Genomic DNA, 10426 nt, shown 5'->3' with positions numbered 1-10426 from the left:
CAACTCTCACAATACAAAGGTTCTTCAAAGGAAAAGCTAATGTTGGCTTATACAAATTAGGTTTACATTAAAGTCACCCACCTTTCCATCAATTTGAACATTTTAACTGTTAAAAAAGTTGAAAGGGAAAAATTAAAACTGTTTGTGCAAAAATCAACATAAGGGTCCTCTCCCTCTTTTCCTCCCCTTTTTAATTCTTATTGGGTTCTCAGATGATGATGGGTCTTCCTTCCCCCCCCCCCCCGGTCTGATTATTGTTCTTCAAGCCAGGATGCGGCAACCGCTCCAGGAGTTTTCAGTTTGATGTGGAACTGTTTGAGTGTCTGTTCAAGCTGCTTCTGATTCCTAGCAAAATAAGCTGCAGTGGCATTGTGGAAAAGAACTAGCTGATTGTGCAGTACTTTAACCTTATTTTCTTCTAGAAATTTCAATTTGATAGATACATCATTGTGTATTCTATCATATTTTTCCTTATGTGCTTGGAACAGATGCTGTAACTGCTCAATGTTTGCCAGAGTGGTTATATCATGTGGCCCAAGATTCAATTCTTCTAAATCAGTCAGGTATGTATTATATTCAATCCTGACACTTTCATATTGTTTCACTGTCATTAATGTATCTCCCATTGTTTTGCTCACCAAAGTGTTCACACTTGCAACAACAACAGAAAAAATAATGATAATAATAGCTCCAAGAAGAGTTTCTCCATTTCTGGCCAGCAGTTTCTGGGTATCTGCATTGTAGCCAAATTCTTTATGGAGTTCCAGGGACTTCAAACTCAGGTCAGCAAATGCATCTCTAACTTGCTTCTGAGTATCATCTGGAAGTTCTGGGAGGACAGCATCTGAGCCAGTTTCAACATGTTTTCACATTTTCTCTTGTTTTCTCTCAGTATATTAATCTCAGTTTCCAGGTTGAGGTCCACTACCCAGTTTCTCAGAGACAATTTGACAAGTATGCTTATAGGCATTTAGGCTCCATTATCTTACAAGCTCTAATTTCTCTGTTGCAGGATTTTTCGTTTCATCTGCTAAAATAACTGGTCCACTTTTTTTTTTCTGTATTCTCTGGCCATCTTGACATGGTTCTGTTTTAATGACCCTCTTTTTGGTGCTGTCAAAGCCATGAAATGTAATTTGGGTTTCTGATAGATTGAGGCCAGCTGGTAATGAACACTTCAAAGCCCTGCTAAAGCCATGCTGGTGTGAATCTTCCACTTCTCCATTGCTGATCACTGGAATTTCTGCTGCTGAATTTTGGGGAGATTCTTGAGCCATGGTATAATCCTTAGAATCTTGCTTTTCTGTAGCTGGATTATAAGCACCAAGAGTTGTGGAATCATTACTGGAGTTAGACAAAACATACCTTGAACCCAGAGGTGATGGGGTGGGGGTGGGGTGGTTGGGAGCCCCAGAGGCTGTTCCCAAAACACCTGCACAGCCTTCTGAGCCTCCTATGGTAGGATCCCCCTGTCCCTAGAATGCGCATTCTTTACCATGACCAAATAAATTCCCGCCTTTCATTTGTTTATCTCACTTTAATCATAATTATTTCATGTCCTGTTCTATCTAGTTTTGGGTTGCATTCCTCACCGTCTTTCATTTCAGTAGGTTCATGTTGTAATTAGGGATATCTACTTAACTTCCCCTGGTTTGATATCCACCAACTTTCTCTCTTTTGTCTTTGAATCATGTTATAATCTTCAGATCAATAACAAAAATAATAATAGCTATCATTTATACAGCACTTTAATTTTTGCAAGCACTTTATGTATTATCTCACATTGTATCAGCATAATAACTATGTGAAATAGGTACATTTAGTATCACCCACCCCCTCCTTTTTTTTTTTTAACAGAGAAGAAAACAGGCTGAGAACATAAGTGATTTGCTTAAGGTCACACAGATAGTGTCTTTGACAGGATTTGACTCAGGTCTTCCTGACTACAAATCCCATCTCTATATATTGTGCCCCCAGCTGCTCTAAGCTACTCTAACATCCAAAAGTAATAATATAATAACAACAACTTACAGACATTTCTACTTCTATCTTACGTTAGGTGCTGGCTATGAGAGGCAATGAAATGTAGTAGAAAAATATTTGACCTGGAGTTAAGATTGGATTTCAAATCTCTATTACATGTTTACTAACTATGTAAACATGAGCATTTAAATTATTTAAGCCTCAGTTCCCTCATCTGTAAAAAGGGGGTGAGAATAGTCTCACTACCTATTTCACAGGGTTTGAATAATAGCAATTATTTACATAGATTGATTTGAACTCAGACCTTTCTGACTAGCAGTCTAGCTTTCCATCTACTATGCCATTTAGTTACAACTTCAAACAGTTTGAAGAATATTGTTTGTAAAACTGAAAGCTCTACATAAATTGGATTTAATATTAACTCCTGTAAGGCAGGGAAGACTTGGTAATGTTATTTGTGAAGACTTCTTCCTCTTCTGCATTTAGTGCATTTAGATAATTTAGTGCTAATTTAGATCATGAGAATTTAGACTTATTGAAGGGCATCACCTTGACTAATTATTGTTGGTCAGTGCTGTTGTTGTTCTACATAATAATGTCTACTTCTTATAAGGCTTAGTTGGCAGAGGTTCTATTTAGCCTCGTCATATGGTCAGGCTTTGGGATCTTACAAATTCCTATTTAAGGTCAGTTAACTAGAGGCAGCTAGGTGGCTCAGTGGATAGAGCACTGGTTCTGTAGTCAGGAAGATCTGAGCTCAAATTCAGCCACATACATTCACTAGCTGTGCGACCATAGGCAAGTCACTTAACCTGTTTGCCTTAATCTACCAGAAAAGGAAATGGCAAACCATTCCACTGTCTTTGCTAAAGAAAAAACCATGGACAGTATTCATATGCTATGATCCACAGGGTCACAAAGAGTCAGACATGACTGAACAATAATCTTGTCTGGGCTAAAGTAAATGCGATAGGTTGTTTTATCTCCAACGGTTCTTATTACCTGAAGGTTGCCAGAGATCTGAGAACACAATAGAAAGGAATAGTTGAGTTTTCACTGAAGGATAAAGTAATGCATTCTTTGATCTCTTCACATTAAAGTAAGCAAATAATGCTACAGACTCTTCAACTCTACATTTCTTTCCATATATTTATTTCCATATTTCCAATATATTTCCATATATTTATTCTTTCTTTCCATATATTTACATTGATGTCAGATCTGTCCTTAAAATAGATTCAGCGACTATTAAGTTGATTGGTAAGCTGATTATTTTTAGACAGCTAGGTGGTGCAGTGGGGCCTCGAGTAAGAAAATTTGTTGTTTAGTCATGTTCAACTCTTTGTGACCCCATTTGGGGTTCTCTTGGCAAAGATACTAGAGTGGATTGCCATTTCCTTTTCCAGATCATATTGCAGATGAGGAAACTGAAGCAGAGTTAAGTGACTTTCTCAGGGTCACACAGTTAGTAAGTGTACAAGGCCAGATTTGAATTCACAGAGATGAGTCTTCCTGACTTCAGGCCCAGCACTCTATCCACTGGGCCACTAGCTGAGTAAGGAAGATTTGATTTCAATTCTGGCCTCAGAGTTGTATGACTGTGGGCAAGTCTCTTAACCTCTACTTACTTCAATGTCAATTCCTACCTTGCAAGATTGTTTTGGGGACCAAATGAGATAATATTTGTAAAATGCTTAGTAGAATGCTTGGCACATAGTGTGGTTTTTTTTCCTTTTTTTTTTTTGGTTAAGCAATGGGGTTAAGTGACTTGCCCCGGGTCACACAGCTAGTAAGTGTTATGTGTGTGAGGCTGAATTTGAACTCAGCTCTTCCTGAATCCAGGGCCAGTGCTCTATCCACTTTGCCACCCACCTGCCCCCACATAGTATGTGTTAGTTAAATGTTTATTCCTTCCCCTTTCTTATCTTCCTAAATCCAAACCCAGTAATCAATCTACTACATAATTTTGTTTCTCAGGATACACAGTAGATAGCAATGTACATAAATTTAAAAAAAAAACTACTGTGGTGAAGTTCAAAGATAAATGTTAGTATTATAATGCCAAAATTTAAGGATACATTCCTCCTATCTCTTATCAGCAGATAAATTAAGTAAGGCAGTGCATTTGTAAAGGTATTTGTATAGGTATTTAATGGGTAATATCTTTTGAATCAAAACAATGCATGTTTACATATTCAAAAAAAAAAGACACATCCATATCCTAAGGAATTTAACATAAAATGTGGCACCCATAAAATATGCTAAAGGAGACTTGATTAAAGATGGTAAACAGAATGCCCAATGTAACATAATCACTTAAGCTATCTGATGAAGATCAAGCATTAAGATATTCTGCATTGCCCACAATTTTATCGTCTGTAAAATGGTAATAGTAATAACACTGGGATAATATATATGGCATTTTTATAAACCTTAAATTGATATATAAATATCATCTATTGTTGTTTTGTACTTGCTTTCTTCACCTAAAAATTACTTCATGCAAGTCTTCCTATGATTTTTCTTTTCATAGCAATCCCTCTTTTGTTATCTTGTCATTCAATCTTTTTTTTTAAATTTATTTTTGGTCAATTCCAACTCTTTGTGTCCCCTTTTGGGGAATTTTCTTGGCAGAAATGCTGTAATGGTTTGCCATTTCCTTCTCCAGATCATTTTACAGACAAGGAAACTAAGGCAGAGTTAAATGACTTGCCTAGGGTCACACAGCTACTAAGTATCTGAGACAGAATTTCAACTCAGATCTTCCTCACTCCAGGCCTGGTTCTCTATCCACTGTGCCACCTAACTGCCCCACATCTTTTTTTTACTCCATAGCAATATTCTTCTACTTTCATATTACTTGATTTGTTCAGTCATTTCCTAGCAATAGGTCATGTGTTGTGTCAGTGAGAGCAAGAATTGGAATAAAGATCCTTCAGAATTTACTTATATGATCTAACTCTTTAATTTAGACCTTTTGGGTTTGCTTATCTCTGCCAGTGAATAAGCACTTACTACGCACATACAATGTTCCAGGCACTGTGCTCAGCCCTGGGGATACAGAGAAAGTCAAAAGACAGCCCTTGCCCTGGAAGATCGCACAGTATAATGTAAAACAGCTGTAAAATTATGCACTTGGATACATCAACTCTAAGGATTATTTTTGTTCTAAATTCAATAATCCAAAATAAATGGCATTATATTTTATTGACCTGTCTTGCATGCACCTGATAGTCCCTGGACCTTTCCTTTAATACCTCTAACCTCGAACTAAAAAGAGAACTTGAGAAAGAAATGGATTATATTGAGGCATCACGTTCTTTCTTGCATGCCTTTGTAATACATATGTGTGTGGTTCAGCATCTAAGAGAATTACACAGCATCTTTTACAAAATATAATAAATCATTCTGAGTGATTTTTTTTTTTTGCCAGTAGTATATGTTTAGTTTATTTTGTTGGACATAATCTCCCTCTACCATTTGAGACAGATACAGGCACCTTTCCAGTAAGACTGACAGAGCAATCCTGTGTTTGTCTGAACACATCTCAAGTATAAAATAAAACCAGTAGTATCTGGTATTCTTATCAGAGTCTGGGACTATTACCATCCTAGCTGCTATCTCATTAGGACTGACATTCTTCTTGCCTAGTAGAGAATATCATTTCTTTGTCTCTTTGATCTCTTCAAGTTTGATTCTTGAAATTGTTCAGGGGATGTGTCTCTTATTTATTTAAGGGTGCTAGAATTTAGTCTGCTTTTAACTTTAGTGTAGAGGCAAACAAGATCCTGGCAGCACTGAGAATAGACTGTAAAGTGTCTGCCTTTTCCATCCTGCCATGAATTTGGTGGAGATTGAAAGTCACATATACCAAAAAACAAAAACAAAAAAACAAAACACCTCCAGATTTCAATTGCTTTGTGATTCAGGACCCATGACTATGATCTCCACAATCAACATAATTGGTCACATCTCTTTGAACAAAAACAGTAATAGTAGCTAATTAAACTGTAGAAATGTGTTCATGGCTTGGTTTCAGCATCTTAATATTAACTTTTATTGAATGAAGACTGAACTCATCCCAGTATAACCCAGAATTTTACTATTATGTTCATGGCAGCAAAACAATTGGCTTGACAAAGCAAGACACTGGAAAATCTAAATTAAGATAAATGATTATAAAATGAGGTGGTTAAACATTCAAAAAATTTTTAACATGATATTTCTTACACTGAGTTAAGGGAGCATGTAGAACTCTATATTCTTCCCTATAACTAATCCACTACTTGTGCTCAACTCTAAAGTTAATTGTTTAAATGATTATAGTACAGAATGATCTTTTTTTAAAAAATCAACAGCTCTAAATATCAATTTCTGTATTTTTGTATATATGTGTGTATATGTTCCTGTGTATATGTATGTATATACATACACATACATATATATTGTTGTGGTTTGTCCATTATTCTCAGAGGACTAATGACATTAGGAAGGTGATGTCATGACCTGCAAGTGAATTGGACTTGTTAAAGAAAAGCCTCTGTGAACCGTTAAATGGAAGAAACCCCAGACCCAAAAAGGGAGATGTGGAATGAACCAAAGTCCAATCACAGTTTACGTAGATTATAAAAATATGTTTTTATTGCCTGAGAAAGAAAAACTTGCAAGCTGGAACAATGTGTGTCCTGACGTGGTCAAAGTCCAGTTGGAAAGAATGAGATGTTTATACAATTTTTGAACAAAGAAAGGAGAAAAGGTGGGAATTTGGGCAGATGCTAGGAAGAAGGTCTTAGGAAGCAAGGGAAATGAGGAATTCTAGGTGTTAGAGTTGAGGCCCTTTGATACACAAATTAGAAGGCATTCTTAGTAATAAACAATCCATAGTTCAAGGCTTGATAAGATGTTTCCAAAAACAGGATATTCTAAGAGCCCTGTAACCAAAGTTAGGGGAGTCTCTGGAGATAAGGTTGTCCCCCCAAAAATATGAACAGGTTGTATCTATAGTCTCACAACCTATAGACAGGAAAGTCTTTGAAGACAGAAATGTCTCTTGAGGGTCCATAAACTACTAAAGGGCTCAGGGTCTGCTTCAAAGCTAGTATGAGCTTAAAACTGAGTTTCATCGTAAAGGATCGTTGATATGTCAAGAAGTATTGGGCATCAGAAATCCTCCCAATTGACTAGTTGTTTTGCTATTCCACTGTCAGATTCTCCTGTTAAAAAGAAAAGTTCTAGCATATTCAATTGTTTAGTATAAGCATTTTAGTGCCCATGTTCCCAGATATAAGTGAGGTAGGGCTGGGCAAAATTGCCAGCCTTACTCTCTTCTCCAGAGCCATCTGTGTCCAGGTGCAAGATATAGATAAGGAGGACTAGAGATGGCCCTGGATGCAGTGAGAGGCCTTGGCCTTTTTAAGCCAAAGTCTTTCCCAGGTCTCAGTTTGTCTAAGGCCACACCCAGTCAATTATTAAGGCTAGGTAAAATTGAGGCAAAGAATGGACTCTTACCTAGTCAAAAACAAAGCAGAACAAAACAAAATCAATCTGGGAGGGCAAGACCCTGAGGGTTTCTGGACAAAACAGAAACAACTGCTATTTATACTCACTAGCAGCCATCAAAACCCAAACAATGACCCAGTGAGGCTTGTGTTGGCACCAAATGTGACTAGCGCTATTACTAAAAACTTCTGATCTTATGTGTCTTATGTTGAAGCTTTAACTTATTAACTGAAAACATTGACATATCATAAGTAACCTAGTCCTTCAATGTATTTTCCCCATGTAGTTTCATTTAGGATTTCTTGAAACACAGCACTGAAAAATCAGGCTTTAATAAAGCCCATTGAAATTCAAATGGAGCTACTTGACCAAGACTTAAATCCAAATCATTTTGGCTCTCACTGATTGGTCAACAGTAGGTTGAATCCAGATGGCTCTGGAGGAGAGAGTGAGGCTGGTGATTTTGCACAGCCCTACCTCATTTATATCTGTGAACATGGGCTTTATAATGCTTATACTAACCAATTAAATATGCTAGAGCTTCCCTTTTTCACAGGTGGACTAGGACAACATTCCCTTCTTTCTGGCTGTGTCCAGTGGATTGAAGGTACTGTTGATTTTACACAGCCCTGCCTCACTTAAATCCAATTCACGTCCTTCCTGATGTCATACTCTTCTTCCAGAATGAGGTACAAACAACAGCCTGTGAGTAATGGCAGCTGCCCCTCTGGGGACCCAACTGGCCAGTTCCAGTTGGGCAGCCGTATCCTTCCTTCCTTCCTTCCTTCCTTCCTTCCTTCCTTCCTTCCTTCCTTCCTTCCTTCCTTCCTTCCTTCCTTCCTTCCTTCCTTCCTTCCTTCCTTCCTTCCTTCCTTCTTTCTTTCCTTCTTTCCTTCATTCCTCCCTCTCTCCCCTCCCTTCCCCCTGTCCACCTGGGAATCATACCCTTATCTGCAGGTACTTTGCCCAAAGGGATATAAATTTTGATCTCTGAAACCTAGCAAGCTATCTTGGGGTTGACAGGCTAGATTTCTTTTTAAGGACCATGCCTTAAACCCAGATCACCCCGGCTTTCATGTCCCAGCCCAAGCCTCAGTTGATCTTTGTTTGGATTCTAATTGCCCAGAGTGAATGTAAATGGCAATTATTTCTGCTTTGGCAAGAAATCCTGAGGGTCTTCCCCTTCCAGATTAATTTGATTTGATTTGATTTGATTTTTTTTTTGATTAGGTAAAAGAGGCCATTGTTTGCCTCAGTTTTACCTAGCCTTAATCAATGACTGGGTGTAGCCTCAGACAAACTGAAAGGTAGGAAAGATCTTAGCTTAAGAAGGCCAAGGTCTCCCACTGCATCCATTCTCCTTTATCTATACCTTGCAGTGGGACCTCTTGTGGTGTGAGAGGTTGAGAGGTTGTGACCCCTCAAAGACTTAATTACACAACAGGTCATCTGGAATGAATTCACAGACTCAAGCATTCTTTAAGTCAAGGTGGCAAAGTTTATTGTTACGCTTTTCAGTGGGCAAGGATTCTTAAGGATTCCTGCAACCTTAGAGAGGTACGGTTAAAGTTTATATAGGATGAAATACAGTAAAACATGTGCCAAATATGCTAACTAGGTGATTCAGGGTGGGATTAGGGAGTGGTTAAGGAGTGGACAGTTCTTAAAGAAACATGCACTTCTTCTACCTACTGCACAGCGTTTTACCCAGAGTTCATTAGGAAAAACCCACAAGGGGGGCCACATGGAGGTACGGTTTTAGGACTGCTACAACACTAAGTCAACCAGAGTTCAGGGTAACTGAGAGTTGTCCAGTCTGTCACTAATCAATGCCTTGTTTGACAAGATAGATGTAGAGAGTATACATATGTCTTAAATCTAGAATTCAGCTAATGAGGAACCCAGGATGTAGATAATGAGGTAGGGCGGTAGTATGTCTTTATGACCCAGTGCAAAGCCAGTTTAAACTAATAATTCCTTCAGGTGCTGTTTGGAACTGCACCAAGGAGAGGGATAAGGAAGGCTTGCTGGGGCCCACTCATGAGTAATTGCTAGGCACAGTGTCCTTGGTCTGGGGAGAAACTGTCAGGGATAGTGTTTCTGAGGTTAGGGAGAAATTGGGGTCCAAGCACAATCACCCAAGCACCACATCAGACCCAGATGGCTCTGGAGGAGAGAGTGAGGCTGGTGACTTTGCATAGCCTTCCTTCACTTAAGTCCAATTCACTTTCAAGTCATGTCATCCCCATCCTCAGGTCATGGTCCTCTTTGAGAACTAGAACTAGCGACTAACAACAACAATACCCACTGTTCAGGCATTATGAATTGAACTGGGTGTGGGGAAGGACTACCTCACCCCTCTTCTTTAAGCCCTGTGATCCCAGCAAATCCTATTTGGAGTTTGAGTTTGTTTCATTTGTCCTTTTTAGATTTAGGTGCAAGTGACAGTCTCCAGACCCTGGAGGTCAAGATATAGCCACACTGGGGAATGGTTATACACTTGTTCTTGCCATACCTTCAAAATAAATATTCCTTTTTAAAAGCTAATTTGACTATTAAATGGTTAAGTAGGATTTGGGTGCAAGGAACTTTTAAATTGAGGGATCACAATGAATAGGGTCTAGAGCTAATGTCAGAGAGACTAGGCACCCCCTAAATACTTTCACAGATACTGAAAGATCCCGGGAGGGGAGTGAAATATAACATACCTGGACCTCAGGTAATGGGGCCCAGAGTAATTATGGTTGAATTTATGAACACTTCATTACCCTCTGTATTGGAAGAACGTTTTTCTGGTGATACTATATGGTTATGATTCATAAAAGCAAAACAAAATAAAACAAAACACTATAATACTATAATCTTAGAGGAATTAAACTTGAGGGTCAACTAAAGGCAATGGGCAGGTGTGTAATGGTCATACATATTCCAAGATTCTAGAAAC

General features: G+C 38.4%; 1 pseudogene; it reads right to left on the bottom strand.

Annotated features, from left to right (window-relative positions):
• Window positions 1–251: 251 nt before the first annotated feature.
• LOC110206735 (arfaptin-1 pseudogene) lies at window positions 252–1352 on the bottom strand (annotated as a pseudogene).
• Window positions 1353–10426: the final 9074 nt, after the last annotated feature.

This window comes from Phascolarctos cinereus, unplaced genomic scaffold (assembly GCF_003287225.1).
Source record: "Phascolarctos cinereus isolate Bilbo 61053 unplaced genomic scaffold, phaCin_HiC Scaffold_5;HRSCAF=322, whole genome shotgun sequence".
Classification (NCBI taxonomy): Eukaryota; Metazoa; Chordata; class Mammalia; order Diprotodontia; family Phascolarctidae; genus Phascolarctos; species Phascolarctos cinereus.
The sequence above is the reverse complement of the archived record's forward strand: the minus strand, read 5'-3'. Positions and strand labels throughout refer to the sequence as shown.